This window comes from Empidonax traillii, unplaced genomic scaffold (assembly GCF_003031625.1).
Source record: "Empidonax traillii isolate 1590-97213 ecotype Southwest subspecies unplaced genomic scaffold, ASM303162v1 scaffold597:size822913, whole genome shotgun sequence".
Lineage (NCBI taxonomy): Eukaryota > Metazoa > Chordata > Aves > Passeriformes > Tyrannidae > Empidonax > Empidonax traillii.
The window spans coordinates 497,304-516,529 of NW_020955790.1; the positions used below are offsets into that span (position 1 = coordinate 497,304).

At 41.6% G+C, this 19,226-nt stretch overlaps 1 protein-coding gene across 9 annotated transcripts in view; it reads left to right on the plus strand.

The window, feature by feature from the left end:
• The window catches only part of ATXN1 (ataxin 1), a 274,252-nt gene that overhangs the window by 60,232 nt on the left and 194,794 nt on the right, over positions 1-19,226 (plus strand). For 6 of the 9 annotated variants that reach the window (XM_027898448.1, XM_027898445.1, XM_027898449.1 and 3 more), the window contains exons 1-2: positions 625-706; positions 6,010-6,129. The gene's annotated coding sequence lies outside the window, so the exon portion shown is untranslated. Of the gene's footprint in view, positions 1-74; positions 147-624; positions 707-6,006; positions 6,130-19,226 lie in introns of those variants that run through there. The other 3 variants (XM_027898446.1, XM_027898444.1, XM_027898442.1) reach the window with 3 other exon arrangements.

The following is a 19,226-nucleotide window of genomic DNA, read 5'->3' on the forward strand; positions in this document are numbered from 1 at the left end:
CCCCCGCCGGCTCCTTCCTCCTTCCTCACCCCCCCTCTCCCTCCCTCCCTCCCGCTTCCCCCCGGCCCGGGCGGGGTGTGGGTGGCCGCGGGGACGGTGGACATTTTGCGAGCCGCGGCTGCCCCCGGTGCGGCGGCGGACTCGGGGTGTGTGAGACTGCGCTGTGAGACTGTGTGTGCGGGGGGGATGGGGGGGGGTGCGGTGCGTGACTGTGACTGTGTGTGTGTGTTGTGTCTATGCTGTGTGCGGTGCGTGTGTGCGGTGCCGTGCGTGTGTATGTGTTTGCGGGGGGTGCGGTGCGTGTGTCTGTGCGTGTGTGTGTGTGCGGAGGGTGCCGGTACGTGCGGTGCGGTGCAGTGCCGTGCCGTGTGTGTGTGTGAGTGAGTGCGGGGGGTGCGGTGCCGGTGCGGTGCGGTGGATGTGTGTGTGTGTGTGTGTGTCCGTGCGTGTGTGTCAGCGCGGTGCGGGGGGGGCCGTGTGGGGTGCGTACGCCGGGCGGACCCGGCGGGGCGCAGCGCGGGGCCGGTCGCCGGCAGGGCCGGTCACCGCCGCCGCACGGCGTATGTAGTACGGGGCTGGGCGGCTGCCGGAGGGTGAATGAAGCGAGGAGGAGGCGGCGGAGGAGGCGGCGCTGGCGCTGGGATGTGCCCGGCAGCAGCCCCGCTCCGCTTCACTCAGGGCCCAGGCCGGCTGCAGACGCCACCCGGTACTGCCGGGAGGGACGGGGCGGGAGGGATGGGGGAAGGGGAGCGCTGAGGGGCCGCCGCCCGTCCGCGGCCGGGGGGTCCGGCCGGCGGAGCCCTGAGGGGGAGCGGGGCCGGGGCTCTCCCCCCTCAGCGCCGCCGCCCCGGGTCTCAGCTCGCCGCCAGCGGCTGTGCCCTCCTGCCGCTCACCGATCCCCCGCCGCCTCCGGGTTTGCCTGGGTCGGGTGGGGGGTGGTTGGGTTGCGGGGGTTTAGGGTTGGTTGGTGGTGGTTCGGCTTTAATTTTTTTTTTTTATTTTTTATTTTTTTTGTTCCTAAAGCATCGTAATTTACTGGCAGAAAAACAAATAAACGACCCCGTGTACGGTTGTGGGTGCTGAATCCGTCAATGCGATTCCTGAGAATATTAAAGTCTAAATTAAAGCGTGCTGGAAAAGCATTAGCTCCTACTGTAATAGTAATAGCGGTAATAATAAAATGACAGAATTGGGAGCGATTTACATGTTATTGAAGAGGAGGAATTACTGAAGAGTAATAATAGAAAAGAAAACAAGTCGGAAGCCCGTTATATAATGCACTGTGTAGACAACGAGAGCGACAGGCTATTTTTATTTTGTTTACCGTATGCTGTGTAATAGGGACTCCTCCGAGCAGCATCTCTCCCCCGTGAGCCCGAACTCCAGATAGAATTGGGGAAAAATTTTAAGCATTCCTGTTACGCCCAGACGAAGAAATCCGGGTTTGTAAAACCTTCCTCTTTACAAATGATTTCTGTGTACAGATCGGCAGGGGTGTGCAGGTAGATGACCTTTGCTGGAGACCTTTTCCCTTTCATATGGTAAAGAAATTCATATTTTGTAACACAGCTTACACTTTAACCTTTAACGCTCATGGTTATGTATTTTATGCAGTAATGGTTACTTTACGTGTCAGATATGGTCAGGCATAGTGAGTTACTGTGCTGACACACCGAGAAGTCAAGGACTTTTAATTTCAGTTTCGAATGAAGCCTTCCCCTAAAGGAAAATCCCGGCTTCGTGTTAATCTATTTCTGTTCTGGGTGATGGAGACGGTGCAATTTTATCATAAGGAGCAGGGGGTTATGAATGGGGGAGAGGGAAACTGAGAATGGTCAGGGAAAATGTTACGCTGTGGTTATTTTTGTGATGTGAGATAATAGTAGTAATTGGACGTTATTGCACCTAATTTGTTCATAAAACCGGCCCGGTATTTTACAGACAGCAGTTGTTTTGAAAGGGTGCCTGTAATCTCACTTTTTACATAAGGCAGAGGTCGATAGGTTTTCCTCCGTGCTCGGCTGTCTGTCTGTCTCTCTCATCATGTAGCGACATGTCAGCGGTGCAGGCTTTCAGCGCGCTTACTCCAGCCCTGATCAGTCATGTAATTAGATCAGGCTGCCATGGTAACAGACGGGATTCACCGTATTCACCGTCCAGCCAGGTGTGTGTGTGTGGCTGGCAGGCGACCCAGAGGGCTACTGCCAGCCCTGTGCGTGCTGTGGGCACCGCCTCGGGCTTGCCGAAAATTGAAGGATGCCGGTGGTGGGTTCCTAATGGCTGAACTTCTTGGGAAGAGTGTTCTTTGCCTGCGGTGGTGTCAGGCAGACGGGACCCTACGTGGCACGCTTAGCAGGTTAGCCAAATCGTCAGCTCCACTTGCGTGTATTACTAGCAAATTAATGAAGTTGTGGTACTTCGTAAAAATGCTTTTGGCTTATAAAAGCTTGCATGAAAGTTTCTTTGGAGTTCTCCTTTTTTTTTTTTTCCCCCCCCCCTCCTGTCTGTCTGGGTTAACGGTTTGGTGGCCGTCATGTTGTTTGGAACAGTTCCCATTCCAGCATTCACATTTTAGGCCACAGGTTTGTTATTCTTCACTCGTGTACTGTAGTTTACACCCTCTGGCTGGTAAAACGAAAATCAGTGATACTTGATATCACTGTTGTCGCTCTAGATTTGCTAAGCCTTGTTATAGTTCTTAGCAAGGTTTTGTGTTTTAGGTTAAAGCTGACTGCAGTTTCTCATGATAAAATGCTAAGTATATGCTACTAAAACCAATTTTCTCCTGAGCAAACACTTCATTTCCAGTACTACTTTCATTTCCAATATTTCTTTAATTTTTATTTTTTTGTGTTTGTGCTCATCAAAATATTATAGCCACAGAGCAGGAGACTTTTTGCCACAGTTTATAATACCTTGAAAGAATATGCAATATAATTAGCTTTGAACTGCACACTGCTCTTAAAAACATGTTTCATCAAGCAACGTATATTTGTCTTCATTCTCAGTGTTTAAACATCACTCTTTTAAGCCACTTTTCTACACATGTAGGTACAATTTTTTAAAAGCACTAAATTTGGCACCGTGTTCTATGTCATAAATCTGGAGCGACTCCAGGGGACGGGATTGTGAGCCACTTACATGGGTGTATATCTAGAATAACTCCATTTATTGGACTTAATCCAGGCATGTAGTAGAATAACCGAGCTCAGAAAGTGATCTGCTGCGTATCACTGTTATTTTCTCTATATTACTTTTCATGGCAAAGAGCACTGTGGGCTTAAATAGGATTTTTGCCTGATTAAGAAGCTGCATTAAGTGTCTGTAGAAGTGGGTAACACCCCTATTCCAGTCACTAATCTTGTGTGCACTTACACTAATATTGAACTTGGCCCAGAGGATTTCGTGTCTCAGTGATGAGAAATCATCAGCACCCACAGCTCCTGAGCATTTGTAAGTACCAGGCAGGAGCATAAAGCAATCTAGAAATAGCTCTAAAATAGATATTTTAATCTCTCTGGTGCTGAAGCATTGAAGCTGAAGGAGGAGGTAATGAGAAATGCCTGTTGGTGGTTCAGCTCTTGTGGTAACAGGCAGCTAGTGGTCTTGGGTCTGGTGTGATGAGTTTGCAGGTCTCAGCCTGCCTGCTGAACAGAGGTGTTTCTTCTCAGAAGGACAAGGGGACAGGGCATTTGCAGGCAGTTTTCTGCGCCCAAAGAGCAGTTTTCAGTGCCTCAGCTTCTTCTGGTTAGGAGAGAATATTCCCTGCTCAGTGTGTCTGCCTCTGTTTGGGCCTCTGTACCGAGGAGGTGGCTTGAAATAGAAGAGCTTGTTAGGAGGACTGGCTGGAGAGAGTGGAATAGTCGCACGCAGGACGACTCCTGTAGTGTGAGCCTTTGTGTGCTGCATGCTGCTTATACATATTTTATTGTAAGACAAATTACCTATGTGACTAAGAGTGTTAGAAAGTAATTACTTTCGAAAAGGCCATATATACATAGTTAAAAGACTTTTTGAAAATAAATAATGCAACTTTTCTTCTTTGCCTTTCTGGCCTGATTGAATTTATTTAGAGAAGTTGAGAAAAATAGTCGTGTTTTAAAAGACATTTACAAGAGGCCTGGAATTTCACTTAACAAAATTTTTTATGTAATAGATCTGGTGGCCTAGTTTCCCATTAATTAAGAAAATAGATGCTTGGATGCAGTCACCTGAAAATCAACTAAGGATTTAAATGTTAGAATTTAAAAACAATTGTTTTAGTAACATAGCTAGTAAAACAAAATCAAGGCCTACTTTTCCCCTTGCTGAAGTTTAGCAGCACATCTTAGTAGATGGCAGCCGGGATTATCGTTGTCATTGTTCATACAGTGCACTTCTTTTGTTGTGGTGTCCTAATTGAAGGGGAAATGCAATAAAGCAGTATGGCAGGCTGTAAAGGAAATGCGTGTCAGAATTGCATAGGTGGACTGAAAGCACTGGTTGGCTGCAAACCTACTCCAGCGTGTGAGGCAGCTCACTCTGATGCTGCTTGAGGCACGTCGGGCTGTGTGACAGCCTCGGCTAAAAGCGTGCAGGCTGTGAATGATCTGCCTGTTTTGGAGAACCGTACGGGTACCTTGTGTACAATTCAGAGAGTGCAGATAACAGATTTAGTTGTAGGTATCTTCTGAGACTGCTGCTGTTGCCAGCTCTGTGTTAACAGATAAAAAAATAATTAGCACAAGAAACAGAAGTGTGGCAGGCTTGGCACAGGTAAATATTTCATTGCAGAGAACTGACATGCATATTCCAGTGACTTCAATAGCCTAAGGTTTGCAAAGTGAAAATCCTGACCTCATCCTTTCATTTTACTTTATGCAAGTGTGATAAAAAAATAAATAGGTATTTGGATGAATGCACTGTATTTTAGAGTTTTATTCAGTGGTTCACATTCTTTTTCTAAGAAAATTGAAGTTTTTTACTCTGTTCTGGCTGAGGTGATGCATGACTAATGTTTTAAAATGTAAGAAACTTTATAGACTCCTGACTTTTGCAAAAAGACAAAAAGCAGATCCATGACCATAATTCCTTTCTGGTCTCAGTGCATGTGTTGAGAATGTAATTCTTTGTGGTTTTTTTTCTCTCAAAGCTGTAGTCTGAGGTAGTTGTACAACCATGTGCAGATCTGCATGCGTTCATTGGTCCCAGTCTGCAAAGTTACTTTAGTACATGTCCCAGTAAGGGTTTTGCTGAATAAGAATTGAATATAGAACCTATCTAGAGTTGAATATGCATGTGAATCCTTCCATAAATAGGAACTAGTAAGTATGCTTATAACTGAAACAACAGAAATGCTTTTCAGTGAGGGGGAAATGGTCCCACTAAATCCTTTCATTGTACCAGGAGTGATAAAAATATTTGGTGAGATTCCAAGTGAAAAACCCAAATGTATTTTGTTTAATAAGTGATGTCAGCAGAAATTCAGTGCTGGCTCTTCATAATTTTACTGAGCAAAATTCCAGAAATTAAAAAAAAAAAAAAAAAATCAGCAGGGTTTTGCTCTGTTGATATTATTTGGGACTTTGCAGTAGTAGGCATAGATTATAGCATGCCCCCATTAATGGCAAAATAGTACACAAGACAAAGTCACGTTCCAAATGGTGATTATTTTTTTCACCTAATAGTAGTAGTTGCAGCAGCATGTTTTCAGGATGCGGCTGCTTCTCAAATAAAATATGTTCTGTCAGCAGTGAAGACAGTCATCTCAGCTCGCTTATGATTCTTCACCTCATTAAGATCACATTTAGGAAAAGAGCACTCAGTCTGAATAAATGGGCTCTACTCTCTACTGTATGTTCTCTGTCTGCAGGATTAAATCTATAGTTTATTTGTGCTTGAGTAGTAGCAGAAGCAGCCTCTCTCAGTCTTCATTGGGATGTCTTAGCATGTTGTAAATTGCTTGACTCTTAACTGTGCTTTTGTTTCTTTTTATTTTGGTTTCCGTCTCTTCAACTCCTGGATCAGCAGTCACATCGCAGGCCAAACCAGATGGGCAAGCAATACAAGCTGTGAATTTATTCTTGACCCTGTAGGACAGTGACCACCTTCATTTTTGTCTTCACCGTACAGTTATGCACTGCCAATAAGGTGAGAATGCAATGCTTTTATTTTCCTATTACAAGTGTACACTGTCTGCTCTGGGCTTTAAGAAGCGTGCACACGTTCCTGGTGTCTGTATGATTACCTACCCGCGATACATTTGTACTTCCCTTGCCTGGCAGTAGAGGTCCTTGAGAAACTCTGCTCAGAAAAATTCCATTAACTCTGGTGACTCAGTTCAGTGACTAACAGGACAAGTGGGTTCCAGATGAGTGGTTTTACGCTCACCTCGGGTCAGAGCATATTCACTTACTAAAAGATGATAGTATGAATGGAAAAGTTGACAGACTTTGATTTTTGTTATAAAATGCCACACGTAAAATTGTATAAATCCTTCCTGCACTTTTATGAACATTTTCGGTGGTTCCCGATGCTTGCCACCTGCTTGGCTTTTCCACTGTCCCAAGTTCCTCCGATGCATTAAACTTTGTCTGGCATAAGAATACTTCCTAGGGTGACTAGCCACTACTAATGTCTCTAGGTGTCCTTTACTCTTGTTTGAGGAATCTTTTAAATTCTTCTGATTTTGTTCCGTGAAATGCCGTAGTTAGGATATAACAGTGCACGTATATCAGTCTGCTTGCCCTTTCCTCTCTCTCTTCTTCCCATATGGTTGTGGAGAATACCTTTAAAAAACCAAGTCCCAAGACTCAACAATCGTACTGCCAATAAAAAGAACATAAATTTTTATTTTATTTCTTTAATCTGATTGTCATTAAGCCAGCCTGATTTTTTTGGACCTGTTCTATGATTTTTAAGAGCTTGGGATTGGCAATACTGCTAATGCTTTAAAAAAAAAAGATAAAGGATCATAATAAAATTGCTCGTGTCTTTAAATGAAAGAAAATTAAATATAATGATTACTTGAAGAAAATCAAAGTTGGTTGTTTGTGGTGTTGTGTTGTTTTTTTTTTTTTTTTTTTTTTTTTAAATTTATTACCAGCAAACCTAATTACTGTAGCGTTCTATGTATGCAAGGCTGATCAGAAAGTCCCCATTGCAGGATACCTTTTTAATGTATACAGCATGTCACAGCAAAGTATGCAGCCCATAATTTACATTTTATTGTGGCTGTGGGGAAAGGTGCTGTGTTTTAAGGCAAGTTGCCTAGGCGAGTAGTTACGTGCGAAGACGTGCCTGTTACGGTTTACAAGTGATCTTGAGTGGTGGGGGTGTATTTTAACCTCTGTATCTCTTGAGACCAATAAGAATTTCTTGAGAGTGAGAAGCCACACAAAGTGCCCCGTGCACTGACACACTTTGTCCTTCAATTTTGGAAGAAAACTGACTTGGTAGCAGCTATTGACTTGGGAGATAGAGGGAAGCTTTTTGTTAAGACATTATCATTTCCACAAAGCTTTTCATTTTTTTTTTTTTTCCAGGATTAGCTTGAGTTGTACAAAAATGTATTTATTTGAAGAAGTGATTACTTCAGGAGAGGCTTGTATTTCTTAATTAGAAAAAATAATAGTTTATACTATATTGGTCAAATGCTGTGAATAATCAGATTGTGTTACCCATAATGTATTGCCAAATCACCTTGAATATTTTAGCATCTGGCATTTTCTGCAGTTGCAGAGGAGAGAGAATATATTAGATGTTAAGCAAACATTTTGGATAAAAAATGTAACCTAGTGAAGTCTGGTGCAGAGGCATGACAGGAATATAGTTATAAACTGCTGTTTTTTCTATACCAGCTCAGCTTGAAGTATAGTGTTGTATTTGTGAACCTTAAATTTAGTTTAGTTTCTTTTCTTGTTGGACATTTTAGTCACTGATTTTGGGGTATTTCTGTTGACCTCATTAGTTAGTTCCCGTCTTCTCTATGGAACAGTCAAAATCAGGCCCACTGTAAAACTAAATAAGTGAGATAAAAGTTTTTGTGATAGACACTGCCTGCTTACAAACATTCTCTCTCTCACTGGGAGAAACAGGCAGAAGCTCACAGTAGTAACACATGAAAGAAACGTGACCTGGCACCATGCAGTGAGCAGCCACCGATAAGATACACAGCTCAAGACAGAACATCTCATACTCAGGCCCATCGACTTTGTGGCTTTCTCATTTATTTCAGGGTGAAGGTGGTGACAGCTCTTCTCTTGTTTTAGGCAGACCTGGGTTATTACCATGGAGTCTCTCAGAGGGACTGAACACTGGACTCATTTGAACACGTCCGAAAATGAGGTCTCAGAAACTGTTCTTGAGACCTGATGTCCCTACGTGTGCGTTTGTGGCTTTACTCACCTGAGGATTTGTGTGGCTTTAGGGGGTAATGTCGCTGCTATGTGGGAGCTCCAGGTGTGCTTACCCTTCCAAATCAAGCAGCAGCATTTTTTCCAAAGCCTGCAAAGCATATTGCCTGGACAAGAAAATGGGATTAGTAAAAATGAAATAAAAAGAAATAAATAGATAGAGCTTTACTTCTTCTTTTTTTTTTTTTTGGTTAATTTTAGCCTTCTCTACTGTTATTTGTTTTGTTATTCTCTCTATTGTTATTTGTTCACAGCAAGCACTGCCTCCTTCCACGTAGGCAAATGGCTCAATGCTTTCCTTTAAACAGTTGTCTTGAGAGGATTTTGCATGATACACTGGACATTTTAACAATTAAAGAGTTCTTTTTAATCTTTTCCACTGTCAAATCACTTGATACTTATTAATCATATTATAGTACTGGGTTGAATTTACAGCTGTAGCCCATTTGTAAAAATTTTTTTGGGGTGGAATTTTCAATAATTATGTCTGTACACTATCTATTGTAGCTTATTTTGTACATAAGATGTAATTTCTGTTTTGTGCAGGCTTCTGGCTACTGCTCTCTGTAAATGGACAACAATCTACCCTTTTAAAATACTTAATAGTGAACACAAAAAGAGCCAATCTCTCTGTATTACTGTGTGCAGTGGTAGCTTTTTGGTTGTCATATCAGTGTCCTTCTATCATAGCTGGTTTTGTTTCTTCCCTCTCATACTGTTTATGGAGGCCTGCAGTAGATGTAGGGCTAAAAGAAGATAGGCAATGGAGATTTTAGCATGTTAAGAGCACAAGTGAAATGGAGCTGTGAAGTAGATATAATAGGATAATAATTAGAAATAATTTTAATTTTTTTAAATTGTTTGTTTTGTGTGTGGGTAACTCAAAGGTAAATTAAATGAAATTATGTGAGTGCAGGCATTGCCTTAGATACAAAGCTTTGTGGTCTCCTCACCTCAGCTGTAATCTTTCATGTTTTTGCTCTGTTGTCCCTTCAGCAGATACTGAAAGTCTGGTGTCTGACTGATAGAAAGTTTCATACACAGTCTGAAGTGTAAGTGGAGTTAGGTGTAGTGGTCTGTCTACATAAAAATACAAGGCACGTGCTCATAGTGTGATACAAGCCACAATCTGAGGTTTGATTCACCTTCCACCTTGGTATTTTAAAAAAGGTGTATCAAATGGAATTAGAGACTTGCTGTCCCACACACTGCAACTTGTTAATATTACTTTAAAAGTGTGGGCTTTTGGATGTTACTGTAAGTATGAATTGGAGAGTTCTGTGTCCTTGGGGGCCAAAAGGTGGTGAGGTGACTAGATGTGATGTGAAGTTGTGTAGAAGCCTGAGTCTGTGTGTTTGCCCTCCTCCTGAATGTGGTTTTGGGTGAAAGTCAACCTTCCTTACCAGGGGGTATAGTTTGGTCAAAAGTTAGCCCAGGTGAGAGCATCTGGATTTAAATGTGTTGACTCAGGGGTTTCTCATAGTGAGACACTGATGGAGGCAAACCCCAGATTTGATATTTACTTCTTTATTTTCTCATCAACTACTTATTTTGGAACTGGCTGTAAACCTGACTAGGATTTTTTGAGTCACTCTTTGCAGTATAAAAATGTACAAATGTAAGTGTTTCTCACTCATATTGGAGTGTGGTTGTGACTGTTACCATGTTTGTGTTTGTCAGGTACGCAAAGGCATGAAGGCCTTTTCAGTTTTGTAGATTTAACATTTCTGTGAGGCCAGCTACTTAAAAGAAAGCCTGGCTTTAATGGAGAAGGATAATTACAAAAAGCAGGCTTAATCCTTCTTTACCGTGCTCAGAAATCTTGTACTTGTGAATATTTTCTCATTGGTGCAGTTCCTTTTCAGGGCCATGTGTAGTAGCTGAGTAGAAAGTAGATACATAATGGTTTAAAAATTCACTGTATACAAGGGGAAAAAAAATTCCTAGTAGGTTGTTACAGTACAAGAAGTTGTAACTTTATTCTCCATGTGCCACTAGCTGTTAAAAGCCCATAGCACTAATCATATGCACTACATTTTTATTTACAGATTAGTAGGCTCTACTCTGACATATGACTAACAGGGAAGCCCCTCCCTTTAACAGTTGTATGTCATCTGCTTCAGAGAACTAATTACTTGGCAATTCCCATTTGATAATTCCCTCTTTATTTTCTGATGAGTTACTTAACAGTGATGAGCTTGTTGAGCAGAATGCCGTGCTTAATCTGTGCTTCAGAAACTACAGTGCAGGCCTGGGGATATCATTGTTTTTGAAATGCTGTTTAGCCTTGCCATAGGAACATTGAAACAACACTGAGACATGTGAACAGTTCGTAGTTAACAGCTGAACGTGAGTGATGCACAGCTTTTGCCAGAAAAATAAAGGAAGGGTTTAGATTACTGTTGCACTGCGAGCAGAATCTTAAATACATAATTTCTCAAAAAAGGCCAAAACTAAGCCTAATGTGATTTAGACGTCAAGAAGCAGAAGCTTGTGTCAGAGATGCCTTCTATGTATCGTTGCTTCTCTTCACCGAAATAATCAATTTAATGGAAATTTTTTCTTTTAAAAAACCTAGTGTTTCTTGTAATACCTCTCTGACAGTTCAGCTGATTCCTGATGATTATTGTGTTCTTTTAATATTGAGATACTTAGATAAGTTTTTACTGTGTTTTCTCTGCTGTTACCTGTCTTTTTCATTCTTCCCCAATCCCTTTTCACATTCTTTTACTCTAGTGGCCACAGCAACCCTTGTATCTAGCTGGGGAATGCACTGGAAGTCTCACTGCTAATTACAACATCGCAGTGTTTCTAGAGGGTACCTGAGTTCAGCAGTGCTTAGCTACAGCGCCAGGCGAGGGGATTTATGGGGTGAAGTGACATCAGCCTGCTCGTGGCAGTCATGGTAAGGTCAAAGTGAGTCTCTCTTGCAGATCAGGAGTCAGATGGGTCCTGTTTATTACAGTGTCTCTGAAATTCAGCCATGCAAAACCATGCTGTTGAATTTAATAAGACTTTGTTTCTGATTTCAGTAGAGGAAGGTTTATGGATCAGCTGCAGTCACTTTGACTAGCCGGTGGCATTATTTCACAGATACTGATACCTGAAGATTTCCATTATAGCTGAGTCGGTGCTATAAGCTGAGAATTGGGCTGTTTTTTCTTTTCCTTGAATAAAAAGTGTAGTAGTTCGTATATTAGCTCACATGACATTGCATCATCAGGCCTGCTGATTTATTAGATATTCATAATGCTGTTGCTTGGCCAGTACTGGAAACTGTGTCACAAACTTGTTTTATCAATGAGAAAAATGCATTTGTACATAGTTACATGTGGTTTTTTGCAAAATTAATCAGAGGAACTGTAATTTTATGAAACACATAATGCAGAACAGATTAATCTACTTTAATTGTATTCTTGAAGTACGCTAGCTATAAAATCTTTTGAAAGGATTATTAATCAAGTTGATCAAAGGTGGCTTGAAGTACAGAATTCAAATATGAACACAATTACTTTCTATCTGTCTGTATGTTTGTTGTAGCTTGGGTGATTTTAAAAAAAATTTAATACAAAAATGTGTCTCATTTTCCTTTTTGCATTTTTTTTAAAGAGAATACATCATTTTTTAAAAGCAGAGATACAAGAGGGCAAAAAAAAAAATTTCAGATTTTGTAAAATGCAGTAAGTAGGGAGCATAACAACACAAGCAATTGAAACCCCTCAGAAGGTTGTTGAACCATTTTTGATTTTTTTTTTAATTTACTTTTTATCCTATTTAATTTTTTAACTAACTAAGGTGTCTCAGATAGTGCTTTATAGGCATTGCTGAAAACAGAAATCCTCTGTAAGAATCAGATAAGAAATATGACTGTGAGCAAAATGCCTCACCTATGATATGAAGGTTTGCTCACGCTGCCAGGAGTTGTCCCTTAACAAATCCTTCTACAAACCATTATAGCTGTTGCGAAGGGACCTACATCCCGAACTGTGGTGTCATAATCATTTTCCAGAGGCAGCCAAAGAGTTATTAGATGGCGATTCAGACTGATCTTCAACTGCCTACTCAGGTATGGTCTGTCCACTTGTGAAAAACTCTCTCCAGGCTTAGCAGCATTTCCCCAGAGGCTGAGACTCTACTTGGACAGCACTGCCTATGATTTCAGAAGAGATTGTACCAAAAGACTACATATTTGACCCAGGGTATTTTCTTCCCTCAGCAAGGGGAGGCAATGTTGCTTGTTACTGAGACTGAATTTTAGAGTAAAATGTTTAGCCCCAGAAACACCAGTACACAGAATGACAGAATGTTCTGAGTTGGAAGGGACTCAAAAAGATCATTGAGTTCAACTTGAGTGAATGCACCAATACTATTACTGAAACAGTAACATGAATATTGTGAAAGTGATCTTCATTTAACACAAGATTTTAATTACATACTAATGTCTTAAGATTTGGGCATCTGATTGAAAACAACCACAACACATTAACATACAGAGAAGGTTTTTCTGTTGACAGCTGCTGTTCTCTCCGTGGCACTCAAAGGAAATGGTACCTTCCCCTTACTTTATTACAACTGAGAGTGATACATCCTTGATACTGTGTTTCTTTCATCTGGATTCTCTTTCCCTTTTTCCACAGCTGCCCTGGGCCATGCTATAATGAGTCCTCTGTGAGCAACACTTGCTGGTGGACTAGCCAGAGATGACCTGGTAGATCTGGTCAAATTATTTGCCTTTGCATCTCCTTATTTGTAGAACTGAGGAGCTGCTTCACCTCTTTGCTTAGGACTTGCCTATGTCCTCTTTGAATCAGGGTTAGAGTTTCAGGTTTCTTACTTATCAGATTGCTAAACTTTCTTGGATCTCTGCTGTGATCTGGCCTGATATTTCTGTTGTTAATAACAGTCTTGGAAATCCCTTGTGATTTCCTTTGTGAACTTGACAGTTGCTTAATTAAATTGTGGGGAGATAAGTGACGTGTCAGTATGTGTAACGCATCTGCTTTCTATTTTATGGGGAAAGGGGATGATGGTGAAGTTTATAGACCTCCACCATAGATCTATACATCTATAGTTTAAAATTGCACCGTGTATATGTTTGGATAGCTCACAAGTATTTTACATAGTGTCTTAAAATACATGTGGTACTGCAATACCAGAAGGACTGAATATTTGCATAAGATGACAGAATAACTCAGTCCTGTTGCCTGCTCTTCAGCTGTGAGACTGATACAAACCAGCATAGTGCATCCTACCATTTTTTGGTCACCACTAGTTTGTTTTGATTGCTTGCAGATTCGGGGGGAATACGGTGTGTAGTGACTGAGGAAATTAAAGTAATTCCTGAGTGAAAATATGACATTACACGATGGTATTATCCAGATGTTGCTATCTGTTCATGTACAGCCAGAAAGAGCCCTAAGGAAAACCGAAGTGGGTAGAAGGTTTATAGTAAGCATCTGAACTACATTAAACATCAGCAATCAAGTACACCCCTGTTATCTAAGGAGTCAAACTTGTTGAATGTCACGTTGGCTGTGTGGAATGGGAGAAATGCAAACTAAGACACACTTCTGCTATGTGTGCAGCTCTGCTATGAAGTGCGTTTATCTGAGCTGTCAGCTGGCTGGCTGCAGTGTTTGGTGCTGTTCACACAGCTCAGCCAGAGTGTCTCTATGAAACCTGTAGTGCTGCAGCATCTTATTAAAAGCGAACCGTGTGCGTTCCACATCGCACTGGGGCACTCAGCCAAAGGCTGCAGTGAAATAAGAGGTCAGGTTCCCACTTCTGTTTCTTACTTGGATGGGATTAAATGGAGCCATGTGGGTGTGAATGTGGTGTGATGGAGCCTGGGGTCTCTGGGGTGTGTCAGGGCCCTCTGGACTCAGAGCCATTGCTGGCAGGTCAGCATTGCTGATCAGACACTGCTTGTTTGGCAGCAGTAGGGCATTCACTTGGCTTTTCCTCCAAGTGGAGAGGGAGTGAAAGCTGTTCCTCAGTCAAGTGCCATCAGTCTTCTTTCCTTGTCATGCTTCAGGTGGATGTGGTGGTGAATTAGACTAATCTTTCTTTATATAGCCCAAACAGTGTTTTGCCTTTTTATCTTTCTGTCCTGTTTTAACCATTTCCAGACTTCATTCTCTTATTGCTGGCCAATTAATTTTTCTCCTCACTGCCTTCTCTACCAAGATTCTCCCATGCTCAGCAATTCTCGCTGCTGCATATCTGACCTACTTGTTCAGCTCCCTTGCTGGGTTTGTTACCTGCATGATACTTACTCTGTGTGTTGACCCTTTCTTTCGTTTGATTTTTTGTGTGTGTGTTTCTGTGTGTCTAAAATGTATTTCTGCCTAAAGTGCTTCAGTACTGCAGTAGTTTTCTTCAGAACCACAAATTTGAGTGTTGCTTCATTTAGTTCCCTTCCTAGTTTACTTCCCTGGATTCTGAGCTTTGCAATAATCTGCCTGAACAAGCCTTTCACTCCATGCAGCATTCTCCTTCTCCTCATGGGAAAAGACCCGTTATTTCTTCCCTGAAGCTTCTCTGTGGGTGCCTGTTTCCCTGGCCGAACATTAGATTTTCAGTCCATATGCCCCTGCCAGTCTTCCCTGGCTTCTACTGCAGTGTCTCTTCAGCAGACATCTTGCTTTTCCAGCTTTTCAGCTGATCTCCGATAAATCAGTAGCATATATTTATTTATATAGTATTACATGCTGGCATTGTTAAAAAACAAACCAAACCAAACAGAAACCCACAAACCCAAAACTGATTCAGTTATTTTCTCTGTACCTGAGCATGAGGCAGGAACCACTCCCTTTGGGTCATTTGTTCAGAAAGTAATGGGATCACTATTACTTTGTTACCATATCATGTGATCTGCTAATTGAAGGATTCTTTTACTGTGTTAATAGCAATAATTCAAACTGTTAATGTAAATTTAAAAAAATACAATACCATTTTCACGTGTCATAGTGATGAGACAAAAGTAGCAGATTGGGCACTCTTCTTTGAGCTTCCATTTCTGCTCATGTGATGACTCTGTTCCAGTGGTAAAGTTCTGTAGTAACGTGTTAGGAAACTTCCAAGATAAAATGTAAGGTAAATTAAAAAAAAAAGGAATTTTTGAAAAGCACTTCATTCAGAAAAAGAAAATAAATTTGACATAGTATGCATTTTGAGTGAGGTTCTTCAGAGAGGGAAAAATTCCTGGACTGCTATGGAGAAGTACAGGAATGAAGCAACCACTGAATGAGTGAGGTTCACTTAAGGTGTGAAATATGTGAGTGTTTTTTGTATGTGTGTATGTGTGTGTGTGTATGTATTAGTGTGCTTTTGCCAAGAACTGACTATTGGAATAATATTGTGGCTATAGCAGATTTAAAAAAAAACCCAACAGTAAGTATTTGGTTGATAATTCTGGAATTGACACATTTTCTCAAAAAAGCAGGCTTTTGACAAAACAGAAAACCACCAAAAATAATGCTTTTATCTGGAAATTGATAACCTTTCTTGTTAAAAGTAACAACAAAAAGATACAGATAAGGGATATTAGAGGAAAATACACGCTTTCTAAGTTGTTTTACTCAGTGAATTTAACAGTAACTTGAGTATAGTTAGTTTCGCTTTTTCTTTATATAGGCAGTTTCCCAAGGTGAGAGTAACATCTGAAAAAACCCCCAACCACATGCTTATAAGATAATAAAAACTGGTGCAGGGAGCTCGGAGGCATGAGCTACTACTTTTGAAGTCCTCTGTTAAAAACAAGGCTAGACTCCATATTGATGGAGTCCTTTTAAAGGCAGTGCCCTTTTAATCAGCAAACAGGTCCTCTGTGCATCAAATAATTAAAAATAGAGCAAAGTTTCTGAACAAGGCGTCTGGCAGAAGCGTCTGTACTTCCATCTGTGCATGATTAGCAGAATGTTTCATGATATTTAAATAGCACAAGCTTTGCTCTCTTTTTTATTATTTGTTGTGCTGAAGACCTGTTTGCTTGTTAAGTGGTCTTTTTTGAATAGTTACTGGCAAGGAGTCAGCTCGAACACACTGCAAATGCCAAATCGTCCCTTTTTTTCAGATAGACGCTGCCCTTACTGTTGGGTTGTTTGTTTTGTTTGTTGTTGTTGTTTTTTTTTTTTTGATGGGAGTTTTACCACAGCTCTCACTTGGAGTTTAAATTTTCTTACGGACCAGTTCATTTCAGAGGGAGTTTAGCATGTATTTATGGTCCCTGCCTGTGGGCTACAGTTGCACTGATAATGGCAGTTATTTTCATAGCAGCGTCTCTCGGAGGCGCGTTGCAGCGCGAGTACGCACCAGGGTGTGCTTGCAGAGTACGTGTGTCGGCTCAGCTCTGCAGCTTCTGTCGGCGGTGCTGGGAGCCATGCCTCTAATCTGCTGTGCGCACTGCTCCGAAGCCTTACCCTTTCAGTGGGGATGTAATCAGCCAGGCAACAGCTTTCCAGGCGGTTCCGAGGCCTCAAGCTCGAAGGAACTCCTCCTCGCTGGCAGTCATTCAGCGTCGGATTGTGCCCTCCTTGTCTCTGGCTAGCAACACGGTGCTTTGCAGATGTAGGCGCTGATTTCCCTCCACACTAGTAAAGTTTTTGTGTGTGTGTGTTTTACAAAGGCCTGTACAAGAAGGTGTGGAATGAAAAGAAGCCACTGTCTGGATGCTGAGTGCATTGCTGTAGCTGGCTGAGGGCAGTTCTGTTATGTGCAAGTGCCCGGTTGTTGGGAGCAGGCAGGCTGGCAGGGAGCTGAGACACTCGTATGGGCTCAGAGGTCCTTTGTGGAAAGCCAGTATTCAGTCTTTGGACGATCTGTGTTCTTGGATAGGCATGGAAAATAAGAGCTTTTGTGGTGTGTGTAAGTGGTGTTTACTCTGTAGCTAGGCTTTTTGTTGCTGGTTTTTTTTTTTTTCTTGTGTTTGAGAAAAGCTGTGGTGTGCGATGTGTGAATATTGACCTGGGTCATCTCTTAACTTCAGTTGAAGACTTCAAAAGAAGATGTGGTTACTACTGAGAGCAAAGCTGCTAACCTGACAACATAAGTGCATAAACTCTGGGTGTTTGTACCTCAGAAAAAAATACTGAGAAGCCTCGGCCGTGGAGAAACCTGTCATGAACCTCCACATAGGGTTCATCTCACCTCACTCAGTTAGTCCTGTGTTACCTACTGCTGTCTGTCGTGGTGTTTCTGGCCCAGCTTCTACAGAGCAGAGTGCTCTGTGGTCTCAGAGCAAGTTCTCCTCAAGAGGGTTGTATCTTATGTGGGCAAATTGTTGGAAATTCAGGGGGTAGTGGTGGTAGGACCATTTTGCAAATGCCTGCCCATTGCATGGTTCAGCTTCCAGGCACCCAAGGGGGGCTAAAGATAAATGAGCAGGTACAGAGGAGTCTGGGAAGGGCAAGATAAGGAACAATCATATTTCACTGTAAAAGCTAAGGGCAAACATATATGCCCATTCTTTCAGCTAGACTGCTCAAGTAATGCATGAATCAGTTCCACTCACATCACATTGCTCTTAAAAACGGTTAGTATTGTCCCCCTAACAATTGATTTCTACAGGAATAAGAATTACTTCTAGAGCTTATTCTTGATCTGTTTAGTTTGGTGGACCTAGTATTAGCTTAGTTCCAGAAGCAGGAAGGAAAAGGAAGACTTGGGATCATTTTAGAAGGGCACATGAAGTTGTGTTGGTAGGTTGGCTAAACTGAGGCAGGCTTTGTGTTTTGCTCGCAGTATTTTTTCTCAAAATATACCGTAATGGGGTTTTTGGAACAGCTTCAGCTTATGTTGCGAATTAATTAGCATTAGTATGAATTGCATATTGTCTAACGGAATTTGTTTTTCTGTGTCTTCTGTTATGCTCAAGGTGCTTCAAACACTTTAAAATAATGAGTTCACCTGTAATAGTGCTGAGGCTCTGTAGACAAACATAACAGTCCTTCCTAGTGCAACAGGAGATCAAATCCAGGGATGGTTTAGCTGATAGGAGTGGGAAGGATACTTGTTGTGATGTTAGTATTACCCCATCTGTTTTTTCTAAAAGCATCTGTGAGAGGCTCCTTATTTTGGCAGACTAGGTTTTGCTGTTTATTACTTCATTTATAACTCTCAGTGCACCGTAAACAGAATGAAGAAAAATTGCAGGGCACAGTATTCACAAGCTGTTGTTTAAACTTCATTTTTGCATTTCTAGCCCTGACGATTTCACATGATGACATACTACATGAAAAATCTGGTAGCCCTTGATTTCCTGAAACAAAACCAAAGCTTCCTTTTATGGCCCTGCAAAAGCACATTGTAGCAAAGCAGGTAAACTGGAATTCAGCTGAAGATGGTAGAATCCTATTGATTTGTGTGAAAAAGTGAAGGTTCTGTTAGTTGTGTGTAGGTCTCCAGAGGAGAGAGAGTGCCTTGTATCACTCAAAAGTAATTCCTTTCAGCTTACTGGCAAGTATGGATAGCATCCAACATACAGACATCCCCAAGTACCAGGATTATAATGGAAATGTTGATGACCAGTCAGTATAGATATATTAGCAAGTATTTGTATAACTCAGAGTTGCTGACTACTGTAGACATGTTGTTTCAGACTCCATTCCCACTGACATTCCTCCTGTTGACTTTTGGAGTGTTAGGATCAGACCCCTTTGGCTCAAATTTGGAATGAATTAAGACTGAAAGAAGCATGCACGTTCTGAAATCCCTCCAGTTTTGGAGGGAAGAACAGCGGAAATAACTGACCTGTACAATGATGCCGAAGTACTTTATGGCATCATTAAGCCGTACACTGAAAATAAAGCTTTCCTTAACATAGTTTGGATATTT